The sequence below is a fragment of the Abramis brama genome (genome assembly GCF_963993115.1).
Source record: "Abramis brama genome assembly, chromosome: 1".
In the NCBI taxonomy this organism is placed as follows: Eukaryota; Metazoa; Chordata; class Actinopteri; order Cypriniformes; family Leuciscidae; genus Abramis; species Abramis brama.
Window position 1 is genome coordinate 6,652,265 of NC_139963.1, and position 18,982 is coordinate 6,671,246.

The 18,982-nt window shown below is 37.1% G+C and overlaps 1 protein-coding gene and 1 long non-coding RNA gene across 4 annotated transcripts in view; one reads left to right on the top strand and one right to left on the bottom strand.

The window, feature by feature from the left end:
• The window catches only part of LOC311079881 (uncharacterized protein), a 518,544-nt gene that overhangs the window by 184,544 nt on the left and 315,018 nt on the right, over window positions 1-18,982 (top strand). The window lies entirely within an intron of this gene.
• Window positions 16,111-17,572, bottom strand: LOC311079975. Of its 3 annotated transcripts, XR_014605483.1 has the most exons (7): window positions 17,446-17,572; window positions 17,230-17,334; window positions 17,061-17,133; window positions 16,906-16,978; window positions 16,748-16,794; window positions 16,295-16,385; window positions 16,111-16,202 (listed from the first exon to the last, which is right to left on the bottom strand). It is a non-coding gene; the product is annotated as an uncharacterized lncRNA (long non-coding RNA). The 3 variants fall into 3 exon arrangements; XR_014605484.1 differs by having other exon boundaries at window positions 17,061-17,129; window positions 17,230-17,561; XR_014605485.1 differs by having other exon boundaries at window positions 17,230-17,561.

The window sequence follows — 18,982 nt, forward strand, 5'->3', positions numbered from 1 at the left end:
ATATATATATATATATATGTTTTTTTCATTGCAGTGCATGATTAAAAATTAAAGATTAAAAATTAAAGATTAAAAATACTGTAAGAACTTACAGTAACTGACCATATATAATATGTATTTACCACTGTTCTTATAAAGCGCAATTTAATAGAGCAAACAGTGTATTAAACAGAGCAAACACTGCATATATTCATATACAATTCTGTAAGATCTATATGAAAATCTAATGAATTGGTATCATGGTGGTGACAGTTACATTCATGTGACCCATAATGACCCTTTTACACTTTCACAAATTCTTGACCTTTCCTTTAGAAACACTCTTATGCCTAATAATGTCAACATCCTTTTTCACCCTGTGTGGCACTGGTACACAACCTGTTGGTTTAGAGTTAATCCTCTGTCCAACGCAACACTTTGGTAACATTGGCATAATTATATACAAGTTACAACATAATACCCCGGGTTTCACACTTTCACAGGCAAGACTTAAGCCTGTAGTCCCAGACTAAAATGCATGTTTGAGCAGTATTACCTGAAAGCAACTGACATATCTTATGGCAGTGCCATTGTTTTGTCTCAAGATGCACACCAGTAATGTTTTTTTTTTTCTAAGGCACATTTTTAAAAGCTATAATTAAATACCCAAATTGAACTAAGGACAAATCCTGGCTTTATCTAAACCCTGTCTGTGAAACCGGGTCTGGGTTAGAAATTAAGGGTTAAGGTTAACCCTAACCCTAACCTTAAGACTTGCCTACAGACTTTTATTTAACAGCTTGGTGTTAACTGCAGTGGTTAGGCCTTTAGCATTGATAAAGGACAAAAATCTTCTCACTGTGACAGTCTGTTTAGTAAAGATTGTTTGTATGGATTGTCCCTAAACTAGAGCTATTGATGCATTCAAAACATACCTGTATCATAAAGATCGTATTTACAAATTGAACATACATGAACGCCGCCACAATGATGAAAATATGAGTAGGAAGCTTGGGATTTTCTTTTAGCCCGATCTTGAAGAGTTATGAGTGTGTCAGTGAGAAACATGTAATACCACAATACTTTGGTATTTAGCAGTTACATTGTCAGGCTTTTCTATTTACGATGAAGTAAGCTAATGCCTGCACAAAATATGACAGTAGTATTACAATATAACATGTAATGATACATTTTACAGTGGCTTCATAAATTAATTTCAACATAAATAGTAAAATAGTAAAACCTCATGAATACAAACTTCCCAGGAGGACTTAAAAGCATCATGTGTGCATCATGAACCCTGTTGGTGTCTGACCAGCAAGATCAATTTAACAGTTAATGATATAGTCTGTAAATTAACAGTCAGTTAATTAATTTACAGATATTGTTTGTCATTTTGTTCTGAACTAGTTCTGGCTGTCAGTGGACGTTTAGATTATGGCTGGATTGGACATCATTATTCACGTCATTTATGGACTGTTTCTGGATGTCAACGGACGTCCAGATTATAGCCAGTATGAACGTCTTTTCTGAACTAGTTCTGGCTGTCAGTGGACGTTTAGATTATGGCCGGATTGAACATCTTTATTCACGTCATTTATGGACTGTTTCTGGATGTCAAAGGACGTCCAGATTATAGTCTGTATGAACGTCTTTTCTGAACTAGTTCTGGCTGTCAGTGGACGTTTAGATTATGGCCGGATTGAACATCTTTATTCACGTCATTTATGGACTGTTTCTGGATGTCAAAGGACGTCCAGATTATAGTCTGTATGAACGTCTTTTCTGAACTAGTTCTGACTGTCAGTGGACGTTTAGATTATAGCTGGATTGGACATCTTTATTCACGTCATTTATGGACTGTTTCTGGATGTCAAAGGACGTCCAGATTATAGCCAGTATGAACGTCTTTTCTGAACTAGTTCTGGCTGTCAGTGGACGTTTAGATTATGGCTGGATTGGACATCTTTATTCACGTCATTTATGGACTGTTTCTGGATGTCAACGGACGTTCAGATTATAGCCAGTATGAACGTCTTTTCTGAACTAGTTCTGGCTGTCAGTGGACGTTTAGATTATGGCTGGATTGGACATCTTTATTCACGTCATTTATGGACTGTTTCTGGATGTCAAAGGACGTCCAGATTATAGTCTGTATGAACGTCTTTTCTGAACTAGTTCTGGCTGTCAGTGGACGTTTAGATTATGGCTGGATTGGACATCTTTATTCACGTCATTTATGGACTGTTTCTGGATGTCAACGGACGTCCAGATTATAGCCAGTATGAACGTCTTTTCTGAACTAGTTCTGGCTGTTAGTGGACGTTTAGATTATGGCTGGATTGGACATCTTTATTCACGTCATTTATGGACTGTTTCTGGATGTCAACGGACGTCCAGATTATAGTCTGTATGAACGTCTTTTCTGAACTAGTTCTGACTGTCAGTGGACGTTTAGATTATGGCTGGATTGGACATCTTTATTCACGTCATTTATGGACTGTTTCTGGATGTCAACGGACGTCCAGATTATAGCCAGTATGAACGTCTTTTCTGAACTAGTTCTGGCTGTCAGTGGACGTTTAGATTATGGCTGGATTGGACATCTTTATTCACGTCATTTATGGACTGTTTCTGGATGTCAACGGACGTCCAGATTATAGTCAGTATGAACGTCTTTTCTGAACTAGTTCTGGCTGTCAGTGGACGTTTAGATTATGGCTGGATTGGACATCTTTATTCACGTCATTTATGGACTGTTTCTGGATGTCAACGGACGTCCAGATTATAGCCAGTATGAACGTCTTTTCTGAACTAGTTCTGGCTGTCAGTAGACGTTTAGATTATGGCCAGATTGGACAAAATTACTCAGTGTCATTAATCGACTAATTCTGGCTGTCAATGGACGTTCAGATCATGGCCTGGACGGGCGGACTTGATATCAACCTGTTTTGTACGTCCACAGACGTCGCTTGCTCAGTGGGTTTATTCAGCTACAGCGACAAGGATTTCCTGTGCTGCGTTCCAGTCCACTTTTAGACATGCACTTGCAAACTTCGCTAAGCACTTTCCCTCGGGGGAATCCCTGCCGCCATTTTGAGGTGCGTTCCACTTAGTGAAGTGGACGAGGGAAGTTTATATGGACAGACCCTCGTTCCCTCGATTTTGACCGAGGGAGCGAGTCTACTTCAAATGTACACTTCAGGCACCTATATGTCCCACAATGCAGTACGATTGTGACGTCACCACAGATCTCGTCTAATTACTAACGGTGTCTGTGATTAAGAAGTAATGTAAAAAAAAAAAACTGCATGAAGATGAATGGTAATACAAAATTCTTAGGTGTCCTTCAACTACTGTTAGAAACATTCCTGCCGTGACCTCATGTCAGTGCTTCAGCCCTGACAGTTGTACCTAACACTGCATAGATAAACGTTACGCATCACTGACAAGCCTACATTTACCAAAAAATAAATTTCATGACCATTAGCTGTAACATCAATCTGTCAATGAACTAACGTATACATCAGTAAACGCATAACATTCGTATCTCACTACTCTACCCTGCCAGTACACACAAAGATAGATCAAAGTGACATTGCTTTAAAGGGCACCTATTATGCCCCTTTTTACAAGATGTTATATTGGTCTTGGGTGTCCCCAGAATGTATTTGTGAAGTTTCAGCACAAAATACCCCACAGTTAAAGAGCAACTTGCAGGTTAGAAGACCCAACAAGTCAATGTATAGAAAAATAATGTAGGAACTAGATTTTCTTTAAAAAAAAATTATAAATATGCTACAGTGGCTTCTGGAGTCGTTTTTGTGAGAAAATTTTACTTCCGCATCTGAAAATGGGCGTGACGGGCGAGAGTCGTGACGTAGCACGAGGGAGAGCGGTCGATTCAAACAACAGGGAAATATGGATTGCAATGACATTTCGGACGCTGAGGAAATTGTTTACGGACCACAGCCATACAATTATGAGCCTGCTAGGCTGCCAAGAGAGCAGGGACAGGCCAGGATTAATGTTAGACAGAACATATTGGAACTTACAATAACAGAAACTAAGCTTTGATCAGGCGTTTGTCATGCTCATTAATATCCGCCCAGACTAACGTTACGTGATATAACTTAGCAGTTTCTCATGGAGAGACAGAGAGATATTTATTCCTGATACATTTTTTGTTCCATAGGTGCTTGTGTGGGAAATGCGAGGCAATGTTTACAGCTGAGGAAAGTCAGTGTTGCAGGGAGGTGGATGCATACTGGGCCTTAGTGGAAAATGCCAAACTTTCCATGGTTGCAGTTAGTGTTGCTACAGTAAAGCCATGGTGAATGTTGCTGATCTATGGACACTGGATAGTTCGTTCATTCATTGCACAATGTTTATTCCTGGTTTTCACGTCAGCGCTGTTTGATCCGTTAATAACGGAGAAATGTGAATATTTCTCACTAGATCTCGCAGCGATGTTATTACTTCAGTGGCGAATTCTTTATTTACTGGATCTCGCAGTTAGGCTACAGTGTTGCTTGATCAGGCTCGCGCTGCACTGGTCCAAACTGATAAACGGTCCACACAAACACAATAACGAGTAACTGTTAGCTCAGTTTCGTTCCGCTTACATTGCGTTTGCCAGTTGATGTTGTGCTCGCGCCTACATCCAGCGGGAGAACCCGAAGATGCGTGCACTGAAGGAACCGCACTAGCTCTGAGTCTCACCCGGTTCTTACTTCGGTATCCCATGTTGAACTCCATCATATCGCCGGGACGATAATCCTCCGATCTGAAGTGAACGCTACACACGACCGCGTTTTCCGAAGCCGACGCGGAAGAGAAATCCCGTCTCTTCACCTGCACAACCCGCACCCAGGCACGAAAGATAGCACCGTCCTTTTTCCTGTTAGGAAACCGGTGGACTCGATGTCCTGACAGGCTGGAGTTTTTGCAAGCTCCACAAACACATAAATTTACCATGACGATGATAAATTGAAATACAAAAACTACTGAAAACACACTGTCTCACGACCGCTCTTACTGAATACCAACCCACTCTGCACTGAGCTGCGGCAGAGCACAGCACACGTCTCCCTCGTGTGACGTAAAATGACGCGATGTTGAAAAAAAAGCGGTTTGTACGAGCAGTCAAAGAAACGCTCACTTTATCTACTAAATTGGTGTCATTATGTCGTTTTAAAACATTTTAAATCCTGCATTATCTTTTCATATGGTATTTTCATACACGGTTATATATTCATTTAGATTTTTTTTTTACCTGCAAGTTGCTCTTTAATTTATTATAACCATTTGTAAATGTCATTTTTGGGGCCTGTTTTAAAAAGAGCTGTTTTGGTGTGTACCACCTTAAATGTAAATGAGCTGCATATCCCCGCCCTACTGGACCCAGATGATGAAGAGAGTCCAGCACAGAATAAACACGAATGAGAATGGACCAGGGCGTCTCGGAATGTTTTTTTTAATACATTTATGTACTTATAGAGTTTTAATCGCGTCCCCTTTGCAATTATGGATGTGCAACACACACACACACACACAAACAAATTGTGATAACTTTCGCGCAATTTTTTGAAACTACACACACGCTTATGTGGCAAATGTGAGAAGATGACTAACGTTACAGAACCAGAAAACAAATTCTGCAGGGAGATAGACGTTTATATACTGTCTATGGAGATAGAGGTATTCATTTATTTACATTTGTAATTGCTGCAAAAAATAATGTACGTGACATAAAATTGTCTGACGTTGTTTGTTGAGACATCCTATGACGACAACAATAAATAACTTTAGACGCATTTGTTGTTGAACTGGCTGACATCGATTGAAATGACTATTTGCTCAAAAATCATAAAATACACTTATTTCTTCTGGAGGTGACGTTGGATCGCGAACAGTAGGCAACAATCCACACTTGAGGATTAACTTTGACCCTCGTTCCCTAAACAGTCAGTCAGAAAATGATTCGCGCAAACATAAACGTATTTAGGAAGTTTAAGTGGCTCCTTTTCTTCATAAATAAAATCCATCCGCTGCGTTTTCAGTGGTTCTGATGTCAGTGAAGACTAGTATGTCCATTCTTACATCCCACAACAGAACACCTAACGTTACACTTCTTGAGACATTACCGGCTGTCGTTGAAACAATGGAGGATGGTGTACAGATCACCAAGGGCAGGGTCTATGCCAAAACCAGATTGTCAATCAAACCGCGTCGGTGGGGGTTAGCGCAATTCTACGTCACAGTGAGGGAACAGGGTGAGATCTTAGAACAGGGTATTCTGAGACAGTGCTTATGATTTATTGAGATTGTAAAAAAAACACTGGGTGGATTTTTATCATTCTAGGGTGGTTTTGCTCACACACTGCCAACACACATTTATGTTCAAACACCATGTAAAAGTGAATTTTGCATAATAGGTGCCCTTTAACCAACCATTCAGAAACGTCCTGTTCGAGCCTTATAGGTGCCCTAGAATTTGAAATTACATTAATTTGAAATTAAATAACAAGAGTTCAGTACATGGACATGACATACAGTGAGTCTCAAACACCATTGTTTTCTCCTTCTTATTTAAATCTCGTTTTTGAAAAACACCCCTAAAAAATAGGCGAATCTCCACATAACACCGACTGTGACGCAACAGTCGAGATCATTACTATGTACGCCTCCAAAAATTTGCATATGCCAGCCCATGTTCAAGGCCAGGCGTAACTGCAGACGAATCATCGTCCGAATCATTTTTCTTCGAGAGACATCTTTCCAGTCGCCCAAGCTGTCAATCACACAGCGCGAGTTTATCTGGACACTTGCCAAAACTCGTTATGAAATCAATGACGCTGTTACACTGCACAACGAAGCTCTTACTGTACGTACATCATGTTTGTATTGGTGAAATCATTAGTGAGAGTGCAGAAACTGCGTTGGAATGATAAGATCTTCATTCACGTTATCAACAGGCTTACACTGAAGCCAATCACAGCAGTGGGCATTTACACTGAAGTCTCACACAGACACGCCCCTTCAAACAGAGCGTTCAAATCAGAGGCTAAAATCAGGCTAGGAAAAATGCCTTTTATTTCTAAATTATAACAAAATTTGATCTAAAAAACATACTAACATAATAAGGGCACCCCAGGAAACATTCTAAAATAATAAAATAATCTCCCACTCCCATTCTTCAAAATATACCCTCAACTGTTGTCAAGTCAACACTCCACGTGTGTTGTGTCAAAACGCCCACAGAACAGAGGGGCGGGGTGAGCAAAGCTCATTATCATTTAAAGACACATGCACTTAAACGGCGTGCTGAAAACAGAGCTGTTTTTGACCAGGTAAAACATTATTTTGGCAGTAAAATTTTGGCCGTTTTTTTCTTGTAGTGGGCGGGTTTTGGTGAGCTTTTGGGCTGGAAATCACCGTCCCAATCTGGCAACACTGTTTGGTGAGCTTTTGGGCTGGAAATCACCGTCCCAATCTGGCAACACTGCTCTCTGCTCTCTGCAGTCACCAGAGCAGTTCTCCTCTTCTCTCCTCAGCGGCGCAGAATTGGTACATTTCCTCTGTGAAATTCAGGTGTGTGCATGTTTTATTTTATCTATATAATCATTAATGTGCTTCAAATCATTTTATTTAATGCGAAAGAACATACGAGCTAAACGAGTGTCGACTCGCGCCTGTCTTTTCGCATGATTAACGCCTTGCATAAAAAACACAAGACTATATTCTTAAAGATAATGAATATAACTAATTTGGATGATAAAATGTCCTCAGAACTGTGCACTGTTTGTTTATTGGCAGGTTATGGAGTCAGTCGCGTCGCAGCATCTTTCGGCTGTGAGTGACGCAGGACGGCGGGGTAAAGTTAGAAGTTCCCCCGGAGAGGCGAGTCCGTCTCCGGTGTTACGGATCAACTGGGGATCAGGTTAACTGGGGAACGCGCGTGCACGCAGATAGTTTTACCTGGATTTCCAGCAGATGTTAGACGGCTACAGATTCGTCGCAGCCATTTTTCACGGATCCATGATTAAAAACGTATGTTTCACCAGTTGTATACACACTGGTATGCATAAAGCGATTTGTTTTTTAAGTGTATATTCCTGCGTATTTGACGCAGTTTCAAATAAGTTTAACATACTTAAGTGTCAAGCTCAGAAACCACGCCTGTGTTAACTTGGGGCATTCGGTTTCATTGGATGAACAGACTTGTCCGCGCACTTCAGAAGACGTGTAAGAATCTTCTTCTCAACATTAGTTTCATATTTTCTGTAGTGTGTTGTCATGAGTTCTAATCACAAATAACAACAGACAGTAGATAAATTAAAGGCTACCTAAAAGAAACATAAATTGCAAAGTCATTTAAAAAAAATTTCAAGTTGCATTTATTGATCTGCATATAGCCTAATTTTATTTTTTATATAAAAACACTTGTCAGCTTATTTTACTCTGCTGATTATATTAAGATCTCTTTTCTGTACAACCAGCTCTGACGCCTCTGGATCCTTTTCCCTGGACATAAAGCAGCTATGCACGTAGGGTCATGAAGTTAATTATCTCATGAACTTGTAACATTTTCAACAGATTTATCAAATAAAAAATAAAAAAAAATAAAAACGAATTTTGACTCTTCTTTCAGAACAATTCTATATAGCAAATATATAGTAATATTAAATTGTACATTGTGTCGAGCTTTCCTGTAGCTAAAACAGTAGAGCACTGGTGCTTACAACGCCAAGTTCATGGGTTCGATTCCCAGGGAAAGTAAGACCTGATAAATGTAAATGTGTACTTTGAAATGCGATGTAAGTCACTTTGGATAGAAGTGTCTGCCAAATGTGTACATGTACATTATGCTCAATAGGAGCATGAACTTGAATGTTGTGTATCTAATGTCTTGTATTGGACATGTAGAAAACACTTTGTCTTTAGTGATTAAAGTCCTGTGAAAAACACTGAAAGGCAACCACAAATTGTATTACTGAAATAAGCAAAATATATGATATAGTGATAATGAATTATTACAAATATATACTGATATGCTGATTCTCTGGCTAATATTCACATAGGCCTACATCACTAACCTCTTAATCATTTGTCACCTCACACGAATAGCTTGACCCTCTCTAAAACAATAGGAAATGCTTTATTGTTTACTTTTTTGCTGACCTCTTTAACAAAAGAAATATGACACAATCTTTTTATGTAATATAAATTTAAATTATGCCAGTTCTCTTCATTTGACTGGTACCATGAATCTCATTAACATATTCTCTTTACTTGTTATCCATCACATAATGTGCTTTCATTATTGTCGTCTGCTAACCGTTAGGAACAGATTAAAAGGTCTATAAATTAAGTGTCGTTGTTAGGCCATATACTGCCACAGCAAATGGTTGCAATTAAAGTTAGACAAATCAAAAACTTTGCAGGATAACCAATATCCCGATTGCTGCTCAAGAAAGGAGCGTGATTATATAAAGAGGAGATGTGAACATTTCACAATGAAGGGTGATGGTGTGTTAAATTGTTCTTAAAAAGATAATACAACTGTGACATTTATTTACTAACAAACATGATTATATTAGATGGAGAGCAGCATAGGTATGAAGGCCAAACTGGCCAATGGGTTAGAAAAATATATTCATATATATTGCAAAACAAGTAACTGTTCTTTATTAACATGTAACTTAGTCTATAGTTTGTTCTCCCTTCCTTAGATTGAATGTTCAGGATGTTGAAGGTGGGACTGTGTGGTCAGATCTCCCACTGTTGGCAAATACGTCTGTCCTGCATGCATGCACATTTGCCTATTTTTTTCCTTTTTTTTTTTTTCTTCCTTTTGTTATTGTTGCTTTCATACCTGTTAGCTAATGAATATGTTTGTTGAACATTCCTCTGAATAAATGCTGTGGGTAATTCACTGGATCCATAAACTATGGGTTCTCAATTTTCAACACTCTTTAGGAACATTTATGGAGTGTAGCCTACTGTATGCTTTATGCTTTAACTCATTCCTCAGTAACATTAAAATAAATAATAAATAAATGCTTGACATCCCTTTTAGCACAGCAGTATTGCTGCTCAATTTAAATTAAGCCACAAATTGGCATCATAACAATAATCTGCGAATACACATGCACTGCAAAGACACAATGTCTATAGCATAATTTATTTAATCTACTAACAGTTGTCATCAGATATTCAATTTCATTGAAACGAGTAACAAAATAATGTGGGCGTGGTCTGTGTCGTGAAATTAAAACACATTCAAACTTCCCTTAAATGCATCTGAAACATTCAGCAGAGCAGCGACAGAGTAAACAAAAGTGTCCTAATATGATACAAACATTTACCAATAACGTGGAAAGCTTTTAAATCTGCTCAGTGAAAGATTCGCTGTGACGAATCTGTCACCGTTCAACATCTGCTGGAAATCCAGGTAAAACTATCTGCGTGCCGTGCACGCGCGCGTCCCCAGTTAACATGATCCCCAGTTGATCCGTAACACCGGCACGGGAACCAGCGCTGATCCGGTGGATACTGGATAACAGACCGGTTGATTACACTTGAATTACTTGAATGTTTAGGCCTAAATGTTTAAGTTTTACTTCGAAAATGTTTCTTACATGAGTTTAAATGTAGGCAATATTGTATATGTGTTAAAAATAGTATAAAATATGCTGTATTGCTGTAGGCTACTCATGACAATAAAGGCCAATGTCATGTAGTTATACCGGTGGTTGTATGGAATATTTTTACAAAGGTTTAGAGGAAATAAAAAAGTTAATATTACTGGCATATAAACACAGTTAATATTACTCATAAATATTTGTTTTTAAATGTTTCCCCCCCAATTATTTCTACTCAATTTTATTTGTTAATGTACCAAATGCAGTTACTCAGATCTATTTAATTAGTTTTACTTACATTTACTCAGTTAATACAGTGTATGTAATTTATTTCACTGCTTAAAAATCTAATTAATATTAATATTAATAATAAAGTGTAAAAATGTTTCACCAAACACAAATCATATTAAAAGTTTTTAGAGTGCATCACCACCAGAGTTCATATAGAAAAACATATTCCAGCCAATTTTCAACATTTTAATCACTGTTCTAGAAACATATTTGACTCAACTTTGTTCATTTGCAATAATATGTTATGATTTGTTCACAAACAACAGGCCCAGACAGTTCACAATTAATGTAAATACACAGTCTTACAATGTCATTGCTTTATTCTGCTCTTTCAAATCCTGTAGGAAAATTAACAGTCTTCATAAAGGTCAGTGATATTCTGACAGCTAGTAATCCTCGAACCGGCTTCTGCACTGTACAGGTTAAAGGGATACTCCACTTTAAAATGAAAATTCTGTCATCATATACTCACCCTCATGTTGTTTCAATCCTTTATGAATTTCTTTCTTCTGCTGAACAGAAAGGAAGATATTTAGAAGAATATCAGTAACCAGACACTTTCTGGTCTCATTGACTTCCATAGTAGGAAAATATATACTATGGAAGTCAATGAGACCAGAAACTGTGGTTACTGATATTCTTCTAAATATCTTCCTTTCTGTTCAGCAGAAGAAAGAAATTCATAAAGGACTGAAACAACATGAGGGTGAGTATATGATGACAGAATTTTCATTTTAAAGTGGAGTATCCCTTTAAAAATTTGCCAACTGCATATAAGTGAATCAGATGTTGGTCATCAAAACATGAAATCTGTATGAAACATATAAACAAATGACACAAAACGTGTATAAATTCTATATGACTTTAATTTGACTAGCATATGATTCAATATAAGAACTTTAAATGATTTATATATTAATTTTATATGAGTTTTATATATTTCTACTAATACCATACACATTTGCATACTTTTGTCATGTAAAACTCATATAAGTCTTTTAACAGTATTCATATATAACGCAAAAATCCCCTACAAGTTGTATGTGTGCTATTTAGTATGAAATGGGCCATAATCGATCTGATTTTGTATAGGACATGTATTGGCCTTATATGAAACACAGAAGGTAATTCTGGACGATTTAAGTAAGGAAGATATGTGGTTGCTGTATATGAACCATGCAGGTTTTTTTCATATGGGGAATCATATTAGCTTGTACAAAAATGGCATTATATGACCCCTTTAAATCAACAGTTATTCTGAAGAATATGTAAAGTTTGCTGTTGAAGCTAAAGGCAAAAATAATTAACATGATAATCAACAGTTGGCTTACTTTTCCCATTTGTTGACATGACATGGTTTAAATAGCGTATTAAATTGGGTGTCCAACTTGGAGATAATCATCATATTTATAATGAAACCATTATATTTAAAATATATATATATATTAATCATATAATAAAATATCACAATTATTGTTACTACTGTAAACCCAATATAATTATGACCGCCGCTAGCGTAGCTAGCGAAAGCGGTCATATAGGGATTGTCAAAGGTTTTTTTTTTTTTTTTTTTTTCGTCATCTACTGAATTTTTTCGTCAACGATACCAGGGACACCGAAGCACCGGGGAACATGAAATTTGGTGGGCATGTAGCCCCACTAGACTTTTACGGAAAAATTTCGTTTGGTCCCCAGAGGGCCACTCCCCCCCCTCGCTGGGCCCCCCCAAACCCAAAAAATGCAGTTTTTCCTAAATAACTACCTGAACCGTGGCACCGAGGATGAAGAAATTTTGATGGTATGTTGCTCTTAAGGGCCCACATCAACCTAGCCCATAATCAGTAATTTGTGATTTGCGCCCCTCACATAAAAAATTAAAATGCAATATTATTCTGCTTTAATCGCCCCTATCTTCAGTTGAGATGTTCAGAACTGCACCATATTTCATGTGTATGATTAACTTGACATCCTCTGGGGGTATGCTAAGTTTCGTAGAATTTCATCCATGGGGGGGGTATAAAATAAATTCATTTATGTGCACATTTAGTGACTGTACACTCATCGGCCTGTAGATGGTGCTGTTGAGCGAAGGGTTGCTGGTTTAGGATGATACTGTCACACACACACATGCAGGAATACAAACAAATGCAAGCATGCACACACACTGACATCCACACGCACAGACACACACCCATACACACACATACAAATCCACATGCACAGACACACACACACAAACACACACGCGCACACACATATACGCACGCACACATACACGCACAGACACACACAGACACACATACACAAACACACACACATACACACACACAGACAGACATGCACATACTACTACTTTTTTTAGGTATCAGCCATATACCCGATTTACCAATACCCAATGTGTTATGCTTGGGCAGTATACTAATGACGTGGGTGGGACATGTTTCATGCCATGTTAGATCACATCCTGAGAGTCTACGCTTTCAGAAAATATATAGTTTATATAGTTGAATCAGTTTTCTCTTCATGGTACAGACCAAAATGTATTATGTGTACACTTTCTTCACCTAAATCCATAAAATCCCATTAATTTCAATGGGACACACTGTAAAGAGGTTGCTGTAAATTTTACAGTAACTTACTGGCAGCTGGATGCCAGTAAGTTACTGTAAAATGTTTTACAGTATTATTACTGTATTTTCACTTACAGTATACTGTACCATTTACTGTAATTGCATTTACAGTATTATTACTGTATTTTCATTTACAGTATTTGTTTTTTAGTTTTTTTTCATCATTTAAATTTTCTTTTTTTAATTTATGTTTACCCCACCCCTCAAAAATCACAATAACTCACAAACATTTGTCCTTATAATATTCTTTTTAATCGTTGAACATTTTGTTTTAGAAGTACAAATTACAAATCTTGACCTTCAGGAGCCACTAGCTGAAGAAAAAAAAAGGCAACATCTCCAAAGTCCATAGAATTAATCTCCTGGTGACCATTTGTATCTGTAGCATGGCAAAAACGTACACACACTGAAAAGCAAAACAGGCCTTAAAACAATAAAATACAGTCAAAGTCAGTGTTGTGTTGTTACATTTCAGTAATTTTGCCAGTCAAAGTTGACAAGCTCTCTGATGAGAAACACTGAGGGTTTCAGGCTGATGCTTTTCTTTGGACCTTTCCAGATTTCCATCTGATCTGTGCCTTTGGTGTTTGGTGCCATCAGGGTTGACTCTCAGAATGAACCTGCAAACACAAGCAGGGAAAAATATATAATTTTTTCAGACCGGTGTTGGCAGAATTTTCCCTAACCCTCAAACTTGATGCTGCATGTACTTTGGCGTTAATAAAAGCACTACATCTGATTCTGAATCCACCTACAGTAGTGGTGGGGGAAAAATCGATTCTGTTCAGTGTCGCGATATTTTGCGCACGCAATTATATTGATACAGTAGCGCAAAGTATTCCAATAAAGGTTATAAGGCTGTGACGGTGGCAGTTTTTTTTTACCACTGCGGTGGTAATGGACCAACTACCTGCAGTGGTTGGGGGGTTATTATGAAAATTGAAATAAAAAAAATGTAGTTTATTCGAGCAAAAAAGTCTTTATTTGAGCAATTCCGTCAAAGAAGCAACACAAAGCCTGTAAAGCATTCAAATACATATCAGTAAATATTAGAAACTTACATAATAGAAAAGTTAAATCTATATAAAAAAAAAAACTTTCGTTTAATACTTCCACACAAAGACACGTGATTCCACATGAAGCCATACCGCTCTGTGCTTTGAGAGGGATGACACGAGGAGGAAAGAGACCATCGATCTATTTTCTGATATCTTCATGTTTTCTACTTGTTGTAAAAGGTATGAAAAGTGAATTTAATCTTCCACAAGGGCAAGACATTTAAGCTATGTTTGAAATTGCGCTGCCAAAGAGAGCGAAACTAAAAATCAAATAAACTTGACGCGCCGTACATGTCTAATAACAAGCAAAAACTGTGTTGAAATGAATCTGACGTGCAAGTAAAAATGTAGGCTATCTGTCCTACAACGTTTTTCTACTTTACCACAGTAAAGAATGTGAATGTAATAGGCCTAAATAAAAGCGAACCAAGGAAGAAACGTTTATAATCCCCTTCGAAAATCGAGACGTAAGTGAAGATTTTGGGAAAAAAACAAGGTATTACATGCAGGGATGAGTCACAATTTTTGGATATTCGATTAGTTTATTTAATTATAGAATTATAGTATATCGAATAGGTTGTGTAATTATTCTCTAAAATAAAATCTCCATGTTTTTGGTGCTAATGCGGTGGTGACGTGTTCATATAATTACGTTCTGTAATAAGGTCCTGTGTCCTGAATTTTCAAGGACAAAGTTTTTGCACTAGCCTCCAGTAAATGTGTAGAAGATGTTCACAGATTTAATGTGACATTTGAAGTGAGTTAAGCAGTCTTATTTTTTGTAATGTCTTTGAATAATATGGGGGACATGAATTGCAATATATCGCAGAATCGAATCGCAATACTTGCTGTATCGCAATGTTAGGAAGCGCAATAATATTGAATTGTGGCCCAAATATCGCAATACTATCGAATCATCAAATTTTTGCCAATTTCCACCCCTAACCTACAGGGATGGTATTACCCCATAATACATTACATTAAAATCATTAAAGCTTCATTCTTTTTCAATACATTCCTGTAGCTTAGATTTCCAGGGAATGGATAATTTAAATTAAACTTAATACAATGTAAGTTGCTTTGGATAAAAGTGACTTCCAAATGCATGCATGTAAATGTAATGTAATGTAAAAAAAATATATATATATATATTTTGGTTTACCTGATTCTGCATTCGACAAAATAGACAGCTAATGCTGAAGAGTCGTCTGTTAGCAGTTGTAACTGGATGATGATTCTGCCCTTCATTGTCAGCATCCATGTTTTTGCTTTGAGAACAGACTCTCCTGAAACAGACAAAGTCACAGCAGCCTTTTAGTGTTATAGTTTACAGAAAAAACTAAAATACAATAACAGAACTTATTACTAACAACAATAACATGTGGGGTGAAGATGAGGTAAGATATAATGTTGTATGGTGTTTATAGTTTTTAATCAATTAAACAACATTAAAAATATTAGTTAGCAAAACTTTGCTATATTGATAATGGTATATTGCTAACCCTTTCCTCCTTCTCCTCTTCCTCCTCCAACGTCAACCCGTTCTGTGTATTAGTGGAGAGCGTCAGCAGTGATGTACAGTCCGGAGGGAATGGCCGCTGCAAATTCAAAATAAAGAACAGAAAAGAACATGTTTGCCTGCTTAACTAATGCATACTTCAGCTAATTTAGTTGATGTCATCTTACTCACCTGTAGATGTTATCACCATTACGAAGGCAATCACAAAAAAGACTCCAAAATACACCTCCGACATTTCAGACGACATAATTCAGACCACAAACTTGAAAATAAAACAAAAGATGAAATTAACAATGGTGTTGGATAAAGGGTTAACGTTAGTTTACTCAAAATTGTAAATTCTGTCACCATTTACTCACCCTCAACTTGTTCATAACTTCCATTAAATTATTTAATGTGCTGTATACAAAAGAAGATATTTTAAAGAACATGAGCAACCAAACTGGTCCCCATTGACATCCAAAGTATTTTTTCTATTATAGAAGTCCATGCAGACCAGCCACTATTTACCAACATTATTCAAAATATCTTATTTTATGTTCAGACGAAAGAACTTCATGCAGGTTTAGAACACGTTGTGGGCGAGTAAATGATGACATACATAATTTTCTGTTTAAGGTGTACTACGTTATCCCTTTAACTTAGTTTTACTCAGTATTTACGTTGTACATCTGCCAAAAAGTTGTGAAAGAGGAGACAGAACATACCAAAGTTATTATGCTTTTCTGTTTAATAAGTTTACTTCGGCTAATTTAGGTGAAGTTGACCATAACGTTACATACCAGTTGATGTTATCACAATGAAAAGGCTCCAACACACTCCATCGTTGCAGATGGCATTATCCAGATCACAAACCTGAAAATAAATCATATAGGCCTACGTGAAAATATTGTTTAAAACCCGCACTTTAACAAGGGTTTCGTCTATCTCACTTTACCTCAGTATTTCACGTTGAGTTCGCTGTTAGCTCGGTTAACGTTACCGACGACTCCGCCCGCCTGATGAGCTAACTTGCGTTAAAGAGGCAGAGGAACACACAACCATTATTTTTTATAGTTTTAACTAAAGAATATTTCGGCTAATATAGGTGAACTTAACTTACTCACCAGTTAATATTATCACCGTGACAGCGACCCGGCCGACAGTCAGGAAAAAAGACAGTAATAAAGGCACCAAAAAACCATTCTGACGACAGTCAGGAAAAAAAGGCACTAAAACCATTCAGACGAAAACAAAACGATACATCATGTTAGTTTGCTGTTAACATAAGTAAAAACATTTGAAAATGTTTGTTTTACATAAAATAGAAATTATATACTAACCTTTTTGGTGAGTTACATGATCTTTTGTCCGTGCATTAACTGCCACTTCACCCCTCAAAAAAACACTTGAAAAGAAATCCCTCTTGCCATTGGTCAGTTTTTCGCGGGCAAGTTCACTACTGTAAATCGATTTACAGTAGTGACGAATTACAGTAGTGACCCTATATTTTCCCATAATCCTTTGCTGTTTACAGTAACATACTGTATACATATTTTACAGTATCTTACTGTACATATTACAGTAAAATACTGTTCAAATTACAGAAATCCGTTACAGTGCATTTACTTAAGTGTTCTACTAGGTACAGTGGGAATGAGTTTAATTTTGTTAACATTGTTTTTTTAAAACTCTGGGACCAGGGCTACAAGATAAAACCACTTTTTTGGGGAAAAAATGTTTTTTATTTCAGTAAAACACAACAAACCCATGCCAAAGTCAGATAACTGACTTTTACCATCAACAGGCACCTCAACCGTTTGGTAGAGGTTTGTATAAATTGAATGGGAGGGTCCTTTGAAAAAAAAAAAACACAGATTTTTCATACTTAGTATGTATAAGTATATATACTATTTTGATCCCGTGAGGGAAATTTGGTCTCTGCATTTATCCCAATCCGTGAATTAGTGAAACACACTCAGCACACAGTGAACACACAGTGAGGTGAAGCACACAGTAATCTCGGAGCAGTGAGCTGCCTGCAACAACAGCGGCGCTCGGGGAGCAGTGAGGGGTTAGGTGCCTTGCTCAAGGGCACTTCAGTCGCTTTTTACTGTTAACCACTGTTATGGATGTGACGTTTTCACATTATGGATGTTAAGTGTCTAAACTAATGACTTTTGATATAAAACTTAAATAGTAATGGCAAATAATTACAAAACTCTAAATTATCCATGATCCACAGGAATACTCCAGACAGTCTTTTAAAATATACAACTTATATACATAAACACGCAATACAGCCAAATTGCTCCACGTCATTTATTTTTGTGGAAAGCCAGTGCAGGCCTGAGCGGCGGTCATATTTTGTACCGCCATGCGGTACATCTAGTTTTTTATGGGATCTCCTTCAAAGCTTTCAGAATCTTTAGTTTTTAAATATTTATTCTGTGTTTTTATAATGAACAGTTTAATTTTAATGACAGTATATTATTAAACAAAAATGCATTTCGTTTATTTATTAAAATAAACAGAACTAAAGTGATTGTTTTGAACAAGTACTAACTTAGATATTATGCAAAATACATTACTTTACTGCTAAAGTATTTGTATCAATACTGGGGGCCTTTTGCCCCATCCTGATGAGTTTTTACCCATACTCTGGATAGTCGGGGGTAAAAGGCTTAAAAGGTTATTGCCGCCTCATACATGGGCCATTCTACAGAACTGGTGCAAAGTCAGAGTTGGAAACATCTTGAAATTTTTTTGTTTTTTCCCACAAATTTTGCATGTATGCAAATTGTATAATATCCAAGGTACGCTTCTCTAGTAATTGTGCTGTTAATTCTCATATTGTATTTTCAGAAAATGCTGGAATAT